General features: G+C 45.9%; 1 pseudogene; it reads right to left on the minus strand.

The window, feature by feature from the left end:
• The window catches only part of LOC125538559, a 64,919-nt pseudogene that overhangs the window by 12,730 nt on the left and 36,634 nt on the right, over window positions 1–15,555 (minus strand).

Genomic DNA, 15,555 nt, shown 5'->3' on the forward strand with positions numbered 1-15,555 from the left:
TAGTAGGCAAAACCGGTGCGCCATTAGTAGGCCTTTTCCTAGTAGTGACGCTACGTACTATACATAGAGAGGCCCTCGACACGCTAGCTAGTAAGAAAATGAAGGAAACCATTAAGTACAGAAGTTCGTCATGAATACCGAGAGAAGTGATCGATCAACCTCTCCATCACCGAGAGATTGGTCGAACAACAAGTTTTCGTATTATCTATCCGACGCTACTGGCTACATACATATACAATGTGTAAGATCTCTTACAATCCCCTAGCAATTGAAATAAACTTCCACATGGTATTCTCCGGCTTTATTGATGACGTGGTCAAGAAAGAATCCGGCCAATTCCTCTTGAATTGCTTTCATGCGATCTTGTGGTAGGAGTTAATTCCACATTTGCCACGTCTAATTTGAAGAAGGGGGTTAATACATATATATGAATGAAACTCAACAGAAATGGTGTAATAAAATGAAATTGTGAATATTATAGCTTACGCACTTCATATTGTCTTTTAGAGTAGCCCCGCTTATTTTTCAAATTCGCGTTGTAGATGAACTCGCACACATAGTATCCACAGTAATCATTCACTTGTTCCTGCCACAAGCACTTTACGAGAAATAGAGGTCAATCAAACTGATAATGAAGCATTATAAATAGCATTGATGAAAGTATAGCTACAGAATCAATGGGAGATGCGCGCAACTAGCTAGCTAGTAGTACTTACTTTCGGGTATGTATATCGCAGCTCCTTCGGCAGTCCCGGAGCTTCTGCAGTGAACTGTTTCCAAACCCTGCAAGACAAAGAAAATAATTATTGTTACTTGAGATATCAGGAAATGAACAAAAAGTTGCCGATATGGTGCGATAATGATCGATTGAACTTACTTGTTCAGCATTTTAGTCATGTCCGCATAGGTTTCGGGATCTTTTCGTCTCGAGTCTAAGACAGTTACTAGTCCCCGCTCAAGCTTAATCTCCAGAAGAACATAGTGGAAGCTGTGCACGCATGCATAACTCATCAATTACATTACTATAACCTCGCTTGAGTAATAAGGGAAACCGAATATGCACACGACAGTAACACTCACTCAAAGTTGTAAGGAAAGAGTATTAAATCTTTGTTTTGATTTTTGATCAACGATTGTAGCAAGTTGGCCTCGACCTCTTCGGCGTTCTTTGTAACCAGAAATTCATCTATGATATTTGTTAATGAACCCAATATCATACATTTCTTATTTTCTGCACTCGATGATCTTCAATCTGCATAATATAGTGAGGATAATTAATTATAAATACATGCAATGAAAGAGCTGAGCTATATATAGAGACTTAATGACAGAAATAGTACTTACAGACAATAGCAAAAGACCGTTAATTTATCTAGGGCCTTTTGATTGAAGTACTCGAAGAACTCCTCAAATGGAACAGGCAACAGATCATTTCCAACGAGGTCGTGCTCCTCTTTAATTCTCAGATACAAAGTATTCGTCCCCCCAGACTCTCTGCAGGTTTTCATGTACCAATTATGGAATCTTCGCATCATCGTTGTTAGAGATTTTTCATATTTGACGAGAGGCTTCCCGTACTCGTATCTGTGTTCGTCCACCTCCATGAAATCAAAATGTACATCGTCAGGCAGGTAATCTCTAAGATTGCTATAACCGGGCACCGTCCCCGGAGCATTAGCGACGATGTCGCTAGACACATTGAGCGGGGGGCACGATTGATTCGCTTGTTCGCCGAGCAGGGCAATTTTTTTCGCAGCTGCTCGTTCTTTTGACCTTTGATGTCTGACAGTACTTCCCGACCGCTCCGCTTTAAGATATGCCTTTTCAGTAATGCGCTCATAGTTGGTTTTCGGCTGAGACTTTGGTGGTTTCCTCAGGGCATCGATAGTGCGCTTTGCTTTCACCGGATCTACCTTCTCCTCCGGAGGTGGATGTCTCTTTGCTTTCAACCCTTCAAAGAAGTCCTTCACTTTGGTCCGTACTAGTATCAGGAGCCGTCAAGACATGCTCCGGCTGAAGCAGCTCGGTGGAAGCCATGCTACTTCTCCGCTGAGATGGCGGCGTAGCTTCGGGGGAAGCTTCGACAATTCGTTTGTTGTGATTTGCTTCTCGTTCCTCTATCGCTTGTACCCTTGCGTGCAGCGCCTGCAATTCGGTCTGCTGCACTTTCTTCCTCCTCTCCTGGCATTTGTAACCGCCTGCGTCAGGAAATCCAACCTTCCACGGAACAGAGCCTGGCGTGCCTCGTGTCCGTCCAGGGTGCTCAGGATTCCCGAGGGCCATTGTGAGCTCGTCGTTCTCTCTGTCTGGAACGAACGTCCCTTTCTGCGCTGCATCGATATAGTGCTGAAGCCTCTTGACTGGTATTTTCATTTGCTCGTCCGTCCAAAGGCACTTGCCTGATACAGGGTCCGAGGTTCCGCCAGCCCCGAAGAACCAAGTCCGGCAATGGTCTGGCCATTTCATTGTCTCTGGTTCGATCCCTTTATCAAGCAGATCATTCTCAGCCTTGGCCCACTTAGGCCGGGCTTTGAGGTAGCCACCTGACCCGTGCGATGGTGAAGCTTCTTCTTCGCAGCATTTTGCTTGTTTGTCGCCGACATCTTCTTAATCTTTTCCGATGTCTTGTGGGCCACAAATGCGGGCCAGTGATCTCTGATCTTCTCATATTTGCCGATGAATTCTGGTGTCTCTTCTTTGTCGACAAACCTTTTCATCTCATTCATCCACCTCCTGAATAGGCCTTCCATCTTCTTAAGAGCATGAGACTTGATTAATTGCTCTTTAACTGGCTTCTCCGGATCCTCCTCTGGCGGTAGGGTGAAATTTGCCTTCAGCTCAGTCCAAAGATCATCTTTCTGCATATCATTGACATAAGACACCTCAGGATCTTTGTTCTTAGGCTTATACCATTGGTGGATACTGATCGGGATCTTGTCCCTAACAAGAACCCCGCACTGAGCAGCAAATGCATCCTTTGTCCGGATGGGTTCAATCGGTTCGCCGTCGCGCGTGATTGCTGTGATCTCAAACCTTTCATCTGAGCACAACTTTTTCTTCGGGCCTCGTCTCTTTACCGAAGTTGTGCTCGATCCGGAGGGCTAGAAAACGGAAGGAAGACGAGAGTTAATTAATATGTGTACATATACCAAAACAATGAATGCATCAATTAGCTAGTCAGCACAGGCTTAACTAATATATATACCTGGCCGGACTCGGTTCGGTCACGGAAGCCGTCATCACTGTCTCCTTGCACCGTCATTGGGTCACCGGAGCCATCATAATCATGTCTTTCCTCCTCCATTCTTCGATCACCGTAGCCTGCTTCTTCACCCTGTTCTTCCAGACCATCATTGTCGTTAAGATACGACAAGATATCACATCCGGCTAAGATTATGTCCCCCAACACCTCTTCTGCTTCCTCGTCTCGTATGTGCTCCATTGTTTCTGCAAATATTACAACATGGCAATTATTACACAAACATGACTGCAGGTGGATATATTAGTGGCAAACGTAGACCGAGCTTATTCCGGGTTTGGGGTGGCCTCGGCAACGCTTCAAGGGTAGGGGCACGGCGGGAGGGGTAGGAGGCCGACATTGTTTTTTTCTAGAGTTTGGGTGTCCTCGAGAGTTTTGGTCGAGCGAGAGGGGGTGGCCTCGATAGAGTTTGTCGGGTAGGGGCGCGGCGGGAGGGGGTAGGAGACGACATCGTTTTTTCTAGGGTTTGGGTGTCCTCGAGAGTTTTGGTATAAGTTATCACAGTCGAGAGGGGGTAATATCGACAACGACGACATACATACACGGGAAAATGGTGTTATCGGGGAGGGGGTATATTGACCCCCCCCCACCACGTGTTGAAGTTATCGGGAGGGGGTTATATCGACAACGACGACATACGTACATGGGAAAATAATATTATCGGGGAGGGGGTATATCGACCCCCCCTCGTGTTGAAGTTATCGGGAGGGGTATATTGACGACGACAGACCTGATAAAACATAAGAAAACGAAGAAGAAATAAAAAGAGGAGAAGAAAAAAGGAATAGAGGAGAGATCGAAGAAAAAAAAGAGGGGTACTCTATTTTTTCTTCTTCTCCTCTATTCCTTTCTTCTTCTCCTCTTCTTTTTCTTCTTTTTTCCTCTTCTTATTCATTTCTCCTCTTCTCCTCCTTTCTTCCTCTTCTTATTTTCCTTTTTCCTCTCATTCTTTTAGTATTGCTTGTTTTTTTAAAAATGTTCAAATAGAAAATTTCGAAAAAAGTAAAGGTTTTGCCTATTGCATTGTTCATATGAATATACAAACATTTGCATATTCTACAATAATTAATATCACCAAAAAAATCTGTGAACAGAAAAAAATCCTAACTTTTCTAAAAATCTATCTTTTGCATATATACATGTACATATATATACACAGAGAATATATATACATACATATATACATTTTTATAAAAATGCAAAAAACAAAAGATCTAAAAAAAGGACATATAAATAGATATACACACATACATAGACTCATACATATACATATAATCAGGAAAAAACATCATATATATGTGCAGAAAAAACAGGGAGGAAGGGGACGGTGCCGGCCCTGACCAAAGGATGAGAGGTGCGGTGTGGTCGTGGTAGGGGCAGAGGCACGGCGCGCGTCGGGGTAGAGGCGACGGCGGCGTGGTCGGGGCAGGCCGAGCCAGAGGCGACGGCGGCGTGGTCGGGGCAGCTGGGGCGATGACGACGTGGTCGGGGCAGGGGCGCGCGGCGTGGTCGGGGCGGGCCGCCGGCGGCGTGCTCGGGGCAGGGGCCGCTGCGCGTCGACGAGGCAGAAGAGGGCGGCGACGGCGTCGATGGGGCGAGCTCGGGCAGCCTGGCGGCGTCGTCGGTGCGGGGAAACTGATGCAGATGAATCTGAAAAACACTAAGTGCTTTCTTATATACTAAGAGAATTGGTCCCGGTTCGTGGCACCAACCGGGACCAATGCAACCCTTTAGTCCCGGTTGGTGGCACCAACCGGGACCAAAGGTCTCTTTTCAGCAGCCCAAAGGGCGGGAACCGGTGGCCTTTGGTCCCGGTTGGTAGCACCAACCGGGACTAAAGGGCGGGCATTGGTATCGGTTGGTGCCACGAACCGGTACCAATGCACCCCCCTTGGTCCCGGTTGGTGCTATCAACCGGGACCAAAGGCCCCTGTGCTGCCCGCGTCGCGGCCAAAGTTTAGTCCCACCTCGCTAGCTGAGAGAGCTCGAGAGTGGTTTATAAGCGCTGCTGCGCCCACCCTCTCGAGCTCCTCTCAATTGTAGGCTTTCGGGCCTAACCGTACGCTGTGTGCCTATGGGCCTATTGGGCCTCCTGCGGGCCTGAATCCTGGCCCATGGTAGGGTTTCTAGTCGTATTCAAGCCGTGGGGGCCCTGTAGGTGGCACTTTTTTTTGTTTTTTGTTTTCTTTGTTGCTTTATTTATTTTATTTTGTTTCTACTTACAACAAAATACTTATTGTTGCTATTTTTATTTATTTTATTAAAGTTTATTTTTAATTATATTTCTTTTAGGTCACAAAAATTATAAACTTTCTATTAGTGCCATTACTTTTCAAAAATTATAAATTTGTATAGTTAAAATTACTGTGTTTAAAATTCAAAGTTTTTTTTCATGTTTTTTTTGCATTATTTATTTTCTTTTGTTTTTTGCTTTTTTAATTCTTTTTTCTTTTAGGTCAGCAAAATTATAAACTTTCTGTTAGTGCCATTAGTTTTAGAAAAATTATTTTGTTATTTTGTTTTCTTTGTTGCTTTATTTATTTTATTTTGTTTCTACTTAGAACAAAATACTTATTGTTGCTATTTTTATTTATTTTATTAATGTTTATTTTTAATTATTTTTCTTTTAAGTCACAAAAATCATAAACTTTCTGTTAGTGCCATTAGTTTTCAAATTTAAATAGTTAAAATTTGAATTCTTTGAAATTTGTGTGAATCACAAGTGTGTGATTAACTTTACTAAAAAAATGAGCATAGATGCGCCTATAGAGAAAATTCAACCTAAATTCATAATAAATTTCTATGAATTTCAGAGAAATTCAGTCTGAATTTAGGTCAAATTCCCTGTATAAGGGCATCTATTTTCACTTTGAGAGGAGCTCAACAAGGCAGAGAGGGAGGGGCTTATAAACCAGTGTGAGCGCCCTTCGGTTGGCGAGGTGGGACTAAACTCTGACCGCAACGAGGACCAACCCTTTAGTCCCGATTTGTGGCACAAACCGGGACTAATGGTCATGGGCCAGGGGCGAGGCGCAATGGTCCCGGTTCGTGCGTGGAACCAGGACCAAAAGGTCCAGACGAACCGGGAGCAATGGCCCACGTGGCTGCCCGCTTGAGTGTTCTTGGTGAGAACATAGTTGACAAGGAGCGAACCGGGATTAATGGTATTACGAGGGCCGAACCATTAGACATTAAAGAATTTCAAATGAACTCTGAAAGAGTTGAAAGTTGGCATGGTATCATAATTTCACCCACATAGCATGTGCATGTACAAAACGGACAATGATAGCATACTCGTCTGTTACAAAGTTGGCATGGCATCATCATAATAGTTGCGGTAGAAAGTCTTCACTTTTTCTTCGCTTGTGTCATTTGCTTATTGCGCCGTAACCATGGATAATCTTCATCATTTATCAGGATGCTTGGGTCAGCCTTGACTTTGAAGGGAGGAATTTCATGAAACTTTTCATAATCTTCAGACATGTCTGTCTTGCCCTCCACTCCCACGATGTCCCTTTTTCCTGAAAGAACTATGTGGCGCTTTGGCTCATCGTATGATGTATTCGCTTCCTTATCTTTTCTTTTTCTCAGTTTGGTAGACATGTCCTTCACATAGATAACCTGTGCCACATCATTGGCTAGGACGAACGGTTCGTCAGTGTACCCAAGATTTTTCAGATCCACTGTTGTCATTCCGTACTATGGGTCTACTAGTACCCCGCCTCCTGACAGATTGACCCATTTGCACTTAAACAAAGGGACCTTAAAATCATGTCCGTAGTCAAGTTCCCATATGTCCACTCTGTAACCATAATATGTGCCCTTTCCCCTCTCGGTTGCTGCATCAAAGCGGACACCGCTGTTTTGGTTGGTGCTCTTTTGATCTTGTTCAATCGTGTAAAATGTATTCCCATTTATCTCGTATCCTTTGTAAATCAATACAATCAAAGATGGTCCCCTGGACAACAAGTACAGCTCATCACAAACAGTCTTGTCACCTCTGAGACGTGTTTCCAACCTACTGCTGAAAGTCCTGATGTGTTCACATGTAATCTAGTCGTCGCACTGCTCCGGGTGTTTGGAGTGCAGACTGTTCTTGTGTTCATCGACATACGGGGTCACCAAGGTAGAGTTTTGTAGAACTGTGTAGTGTGCTTGAGACCAAGAATATTCGTCCCTGCATATTATTGAGTCCCCTCCAAGCGTGCCTTTTCCAGTCAGTCCCCCCTCATATCGCGATTTAAGGAGACCTATCTTCTTAATGCCAGGAATGAAGTCAACACAAAACCCAATGACATCCTCTGTTTGATGGCCCATGGAGATGCTTCCTTCTGGCCTAGCGCGGTTACGGACATATTTCTTTAGGACTCCCATGAACCTCTCAAAGGGGAACATATTGTGTAGAAATACGGGCCCAGAATGACAATCACGTCGACTAGATGAACTAGGACGTGTGTCATGATATTGAAGAAGGATGGTGGGAACACCAGCTCGAAACTGACAAGACATTGCGCCACATCACTCCTTAGCCTTGGTACGATTTCTGGATCGATCACCTTCTGAGATATTGCATTGATGAATGCACATAGCTTCACAATGGCTAATCGGACGTTTTTCGGTAGAAGCCCCCTCAATGCAACTGGAAGCAGTTGCATCATAGTCACGTGGCAGTCATGACACTTTAGGTTCTGGAACTTTTTCTCTGGCATATTTATTATTCCCTTTATATTCGACGAGAAGCCAGTCGGAACCTTCATACTGAGCAGGCATTCAAAGAAGATTTCTTTCTCTTTTTTCGTGCAAGCGTTGCAGGTCCTCCCGTGCCTCAGGTGTATCTTTTGTCTTCCCATACACGCCCAAGAAGCCTAGCAGGTTCACGCAAAGGTTCTTCGTCACGTGCATCACGTCGATTGAAGAGCGGACCTCTAGGTCTTTCCAGTAGGGTAGGTCCCAAAATATAGGTTTCTTCGTCCACATGAGTGCGTGTCCCTCAGCGTCATTCGGAACAGCTAGTCCGCCAGGACCCGTTCCAAAGATTACCTGTAAATCATTGACCATAGCAAGTACGTGATCAACGGTACACATGGCGGGCTTCTTCCGGTGATCTGCCTCGCCTTTGAAATGCTTGCCTTTCTTTCGACATTGATGGTTGGTCGGAAGAAATCGACGATGGCCCACGTACACATTCTTCCTGCATTTGTCCAGGTATATACTTTCAGTGTCATCTAAATAGTGCGTGCATGCGTGGTATCCCTTGTTTGTCTGTCCTGAAAGATTACTGAGAGCGGGCCAATCGTTGATGGTTACAAACAGCAACGCGTGCAGGTTAAATTCCTTCTGTTTGTGCTCATCCCACGTACGTACACCGTTTCCATTCCACAGCTGTAAAAGTTCTTCAACTAATGGACTTAGGTACACATCAATGTCGTTGCCGGGTTGCTTAGGGCCTTGGATGAGAACTGGCATCATCATGAACATTCGCTTCATGCACATCCAAGGAGGAAGGTTATACATACATAGAGTCACGGGCCAGGTGCTGTGATTGCTGCTCTGCTCCCCGAAAGGATTAATGCCATCCGCGCTTAAACCAAACCATACGTTCCTTGGGTCACCTGCAAACTCAGTCCAGTACTTTCTCTCGATTTTTCTCCACCGCGACCCATCAGCGGGTGCTCTCAACTTCCCATCTTTCTTACGGTCCTCATTGTGCTATCGCATCAACTTGGCATGCTCTCCGTTTCTGAACAGACATTTCAACCGTGGTATTATAGGAGCATACCACATCACCTTCGCAGGCAAGGTTGTCAGAATCGCGATTTTGAATCGGATCGGAGCTCTGATGGTAGAATCGTAAATCGTAAAATCTTCACTACCAGGATCGTAGAAACGTAGATTTTATGAACTAAAATCGTAGAATCAGATGGGTAAGTTTGGATCGTAAAGTCGTATAATCGCATAACAGAATCGCGATTCTAACAACCTTGTTCACAGGAACCCTCTTCCTGGGGGGCTCGCCGTCAACATCACCAGGGTCATCTCGTCTTATCTTATACCGCAATGCACCGCATACCGGGCATGCGTTCAGATCCTTGTACGCACCGCGGTAGAGGATGCAGTCCTTAGGGCATGCACGTATCTTCTGCACCTCCAATTGTAGAGGGCATATGACCTTCTTTGCTGCGTATGTACTGTCGGGCAATTCGTTATCCTTTGGAAGCTTCTTCTTCAATATTTTCAGTAGCTTTGAAAATCCTTTGTCAGGCACAGCATTCTCTGTCTTCCACTGCAGCAATTCCAGTACGGTACCAAGCTTTGTGTTGCCATCTTCGCAATTGGGGTATAACCCTTTTTTGTGATCCTCTAACATGTGATCGAACTTCAGCTTCTCCTTTTGACTTTCGCATTGCGTCCTTGCATCGACAATGACCCGGCAGAGATCATCATCATCGGGCACATCGTCTGGTTCCTCTTGATCTTCAGCAGCTTCCCCCGTTGCAGCATCATTGGGCACATCATCTGGTTCCTCTTGATCTTCAGTAGCTTCCCCCGTTGCAGCATCACCGTATTCAGGGGCACATAGTTGTCATCGTCCTCTTCTTCTTCGCCGTCTTCCACCATAACCCCTATTTCTCCGTGCCTGGTCCAAACATTATAGTGTGGCATGAAACCATTGTAAAGCAGGTGGGTGTGAAGGATTTTCCGGTCAGAGTAAGACTTCGTATTCCCACATTTAGGGCATGGACAACACATAAAACCATTCTGCTTGTTTGCCTCAGCCACTTCGAGAAAATCATGCACGCCCTTAATGTACTCGGAGGTGTGTGTGTCACCGTACATCCATTGCCGGTTCATCTGCGTGCATTATATATAATTAAGTGTGTCAAAAACCATTAGAGAACATCATAAATAGATAATTAAGTGACCAAATTAATAGAAGTTCATCATCATATTAAAACCAAAGTACATACATAGTTCTCATCTAACAACATAAAGCTCTCCAGAGCATCTAAATTAATTAAACCATACATTGAAACTATGTAAAGCATTTCAATGCAAAAACAAATGCGATCATAATCGCAACCAAGGTAACAATTGATCCAACGACATAATGATACCAAGCCTCGGTATGAATGTCATATTTTCTAATCTTTCTAATCTTCAAGCGCATTGCATCCATCTTGATCTTGTGATCACCGACGACATACGCAACATGCAACTCCAATATCATCTTCTCCTCCTCAATTTTTTTTATTTTTTCCTTCAAGAAATTTTTTTCTTCTTCAACTAAATTTAACCTCTCAACAATAGGGTCGGTTGGAATTTCTGGTTCACGTACCTCCTAGATAAATAAAATCTATGTCACGTTGGACGGCATAATTTTCATAAACAATAAATGAAGCAATAGTTATAAAGATAATATATACCACATCCGAATCATAGACAGGACGAGGGCCGACGGGGGCGGATACCAAAACCATCGCACTATATAATAACAAGCAATAAAATAGTAAGAAAATTAGACAAGTATCTATCTAAAGAAAGATTTTTTTCTTTCAGAAAGAAGATAAGAACAAGAGGCTCACCACGGTGGTGCCGGCGACAAGATCGGCGCGGGCGATCGACGACAGTGAAGACGGGGACGGGGCGTGACGGGCCGCTAATATAAACCTAGACAAATCTCGGGAAAAATAGAGTTCGGAGGTCGTGCTTCGAGAGGAGAAAGCTTAACTAGTGTGGCTCGGGCATTTCATCAAACACCTCATGTGCATAGGAGGTGAGCTATTGCACCACAAAGCCCTCCCCTCCCCGGCCAGAGAAAAACAGAGCAGTGGAGTGCTCTGCTTGCGGCGAGGTGTATATATAGGCACCTCAATGGTCCCAGTTCGTGGCACGAACCGAGACCGGGACTAAAGGGCAGCCTGTTGTCCCGGTTCAAGCCACCAACCGGGACCAATGGTGGTGGGCCAGGAGCCAGGCCCATTGGTCCGGGTTCGTCCCACCAACCGGGACCAAAAGGTCCAGACGAACCGGGACCAATGGCCCACGTGGCCCGGCCGGCCCCCTGGGCTCATGAACCGGGACCAATGCCCCCATGGGTCCCGGTTCTGGACTGAACCGGGACTAATGGGCTGACCCGGCCTGAACCAAAGCCCTCTTTTCTACTAGTGCCAAGCTGTCTGCCAGCGACGGCGTGCCTGTCCGCGACGCCTCCAAGTACCGCAGCCTTGTAGGCGCACTCCAGTACATCACTCTGACGCGGCCGGACCTCGCCTACACTGTGCAACAAGCCTGTCTCTGCATGCACGATCCCCGTGATCACCATCTGGCGTTGGTCAAATGGATCCTCCGTTACCTGCGCGGTACCCCGATACACGGGCTTCATCTCCGGTGCTCTGACGAGCTCAACCTCGTGGCGTACTCCAACGCCAACTGGGCGGGGGTGCCCCGACACACGGCGCTCCACGTCCGGCTACGCGGTCTTCCTCGGCGACTCCCTCGTCTCCTAGTCATCCAAGCGGCAGCCAACGGTGTCACCTTCGAGCGCGGAGGCCAAATACCGTGATTTTGCCAACGTGGTGGCAGAGTGCTGCTGGTTGCCCCAGCTCCTTGGCGAACTGCGCGTACCCCTGCCCACCGCCACAGTCACCTATTGCGACAACATCTCCACGGTGTACATGGCTGCCAACCCAGTACATCACCCCCGCACCAAGCACAACGAGCTTGACATCCACTTCGTCCGCGAGAAAGTTGCGTTGGGACAGCTGCGTGTTCTTCATGTCCCCACCGCACAACAATTCGTCGACATCATGACAAAGGGGCTCCCGTGATGACACCAAGTTTCTCACGCATTCCCATGAACCTGATCCTTCCCAGCGCCGTGGTGAGAATGTCAGCGAGCGGTGGCGGCGGCGGTGTGGTTAGGCATCTCTTCTCTTGTCAGCCCACCAAAACCAGAAATCGAGTTTAAAGAGGCGGAGGGGAAGGAGGAAAGAAGATGGAAAGCGAGTCCGGTAAGGAGACGGAGGGGGGATCCCTCAACTGGACGGAGGAGGGGACGGAAATCGAGTTGGATTGGATCTGGGGAGGAAACTCGAGAAGATGGAAATCGAGTTATGGACGGAGGAGGCTTCCGGCAAGGAGCAGGAGACGGTGCGGGATCTGAAGAAGAAGCACAGGAAACTCAGTAAGAAGCGTTTGTACCTCTCGCAAGAGATCGTCTCAGGGAAGGTGAAGGAATTGTATTCTGATTCCGGCCGCAACAGGGCCGCAACAAGGAGCTGGACAAGGACTCAAGGAGTTGATGATTATTAAGGAGGAGAAGGAGAAGAAGAAGAAGAAGAAGAAGAAGCAGGAGTCGGTGGTGGATTCCGGCGAGGAGGAGATGGGCAGGGATTCGGCGCAGCACCAGTCCCTGATGGAGGAGATCATATCCGTGGAGAGGGAGCGCAAAGACCTGCTTGGCTCACTTACTCCCACCTTTTCTCTCTGGAAAGAGATTGATTCTCAAACAACCTGGACGATCGCCACAACGGAGTCTGCTACTTTTTCTCGGGACAACAATGAGAATCCACTTGCAGACTACTTGAACCTGATCCTCCAAGGTATGGAGGACCTGGGTCATCGGATGCTTTCTACATTATATTTTCTCAACAAATCCGATGACTCCGTCTGCTCCTACAAGGCCACCGAATTGTGCAATACAGCAACCAAACTGAATATGCACATCAAGGGATTCAGCCCGGAGCCGGAGCCGGAGCCAGAGCCAGAGCCAGAGCCAGAGGAGCAGCCGGGGCAGATCGATTTGTCGAGTCTTTTCAGAAAATATTGTCGATTTCCTGATAATTACAACAACACCTTGGCCCGGTTAGATATGGAGGAGCATGAGGAGAACAATTGTGAGGATGTTCATGTGAAGAAGACCAAGGAAGAGGAGGACAAGGAGAAGGACGTATCCTCAATGGAGTATCTCAAGAAAAGGATGGACATCGAGCAACAATTTTTAGCCAATCATCGAAAATCCTAGGAAAATGTGTGGGGCAGCAGGATTGGACGGTGCGGTGGATTTATGGATACAAGTAAGTAACTAACTTTCTGCTCGTATCTACTAGTTTTCGTAATATTTTCATGCACCACAATGCTTCCTTTTCTCTGATATTCTCTCGCTGTGATCCTCAAATGTTAGTTGCACAAATGTCGTACCCATTGGATCTTTAGGGTCGCCGTCTTGTCGCATTTACAGATATTTTGTGCCTGCCATGATAAATTTAAATTGTGCAAATGCTGAACCCATTGGATCTTTAGGCTCGCTGTCTTGTCGCATTTAAAGATATTTTGTGCCTGCCAGGATAAAACTGTCAGGTGGGTTGCGTAATATTGAATAATTGACTGAAAAAAATGTTATCAATTGTAATACTGCGATACCTTGGGACTGGTGTAGTAACAGGACAGCATGGACACTTATAAGTGTCCCCCTCTGCTTGAACCTCTTTCCAGCAATCCTTGCAACTTCTGTGCCACAAGTCGTACGTGAAAATCACCTCAGTAATTCGAATCTTGAACTTACAGCATTCTCCCTTTATGGATAAAGCAGATTTTTTATATCGCAAATTAATTAGAAACACTGCATGCAGCATTAATATATAGTAGTAAACTCCTACATATTATACTTGTGAATCAGTCAACAACCTGCTAAATTAACAAGTTCTAATTGTAGAAGATGAAACTATCCTTTCAAGCACTGTGGCAATTTTTGGAGTAGGAATATTAAAGTACCATCTGGTAGCTGACGACGATTTAAATGCAAGCAAGCCAGTGGTGTAAGACAGATTAACACAGCTCACACTGATAATCAACAAAGAAGTAATAACTCCATCCTTAGTAGAACAAAAATGACCCTCCTAAGAAATAACCTACAGTTAAACCACTAAAGAGCGGTACCATTGGCTCTCTACAGAGCATGACCACAGCAACACGACTTCAGTTTTTTAATGTGGCAAGAAGAGAACAGGGAATTAGCTAACAAAACTACACTTCAGTTTTTTAATGTGTCTAATAAATGAGAGGTGAGAGCACAACCAAAACACCATGAAGACATGACTTGTTTGAAGAGCTATCGTAAGCGCCTCGTCAAATTTTCACTCAGATATTTGTCTGATTAGCTCCTTCATTGGATCTGCTGGTACATCAATCTAAAACATCCATTGGCAATGTTAGCGTCCCAGGCCCAGCTCCCGGCCTCCGGCATATGTTCGGACGTTTTCGGTGTGCATCGGACACACCACTACAAGCAAAGAACCCACCACATCCCAAAAGACTAGCCTGAAGGGAGTGTGGCACTCTTTCTTATAAGGTGGTCCTAGCCCCCTCCCATATTCGAGATGGGACTAAAGTCACTGGCAACGTTAATGGCCAGCGTCTCTGACACCCCATCCCCCTAAACAGGGCGGACTGAGGCCCAGCTCTGATACTAATTGTTAGCGTCCCATGCCCAGCTCCCAGCATCCGGCATATGTTCAGACGTTTTCGGTGTGCATCGAACACACCACTACAAGCAAAGAGCCCACCACATCCCAAAAGACTAGCCTGAAGGGAGTGTGGCACTCTTCCTTATAAGGTGGTCCTAGCCCCCTCCCATATCCGAGGTGGGACTAAAGTCACTGGCAACGTCAATGGCCAGCATCTCTGACAGGCAAACACCTTTAGTGGTAAAAATCTGGGCAGTAGTTTCAGCAACATAGGGGGTTTGTACTTTGCTTACTTTATTTTCTTATTCATATTAGAATTCTGACATTTGACGCTTATCTTTGGTGCTGCAGCCATATTGAGCCCTATGCAGTTTACACACTACACACCTGGTAGCAACCCTTCCCCTGCTGCCATCACCGGCAGTACCATGCAAATCTATTCAATCAAGATAAAGAGTATAAAAGGGTTGAACTGACCACTCAGAGTGTATGGCGAGGTTGCTGCTCGAGACACTGTGGACCGCAACCGCAACATTCTATTCTCTCGGTCAAGGTTTGACTACCAAGAACTCAATGGAGAAGTATGTAGTGTATTCAGTTTTCTGTTCTATTTTCCTTTGTTTCTTCCTCCTGACTATGTAGCACATTATGATTAGGTGTTTATAATAATGATATGATGCTTGCAGGATGATTGCTTATGCTTGACTGGTCCGTCTCGTGCTATTGTTGCCTCGGACCATGTTGAGTTTGAAGTTGATCTCCAAGTAGCCAATGGAGCAGAGTCTCAAACATTGATGAGCTGTAGGGGTTGTTATGGCGGTACAGATGGTT

Source organism: Triticum urartu, chromosome 2, assembly GCF_003073215.2.
Source record: "Triticum urartu cultivar G1812 chromosome 2, Tu2.1, whole genome shotgun sequence".
Lineage (NCBI taxonomy): Eukaryota > Viridiplantae > Streptophyta > Magnoliopsida > Poales > Poaceae > Triticum > Triticum urartu.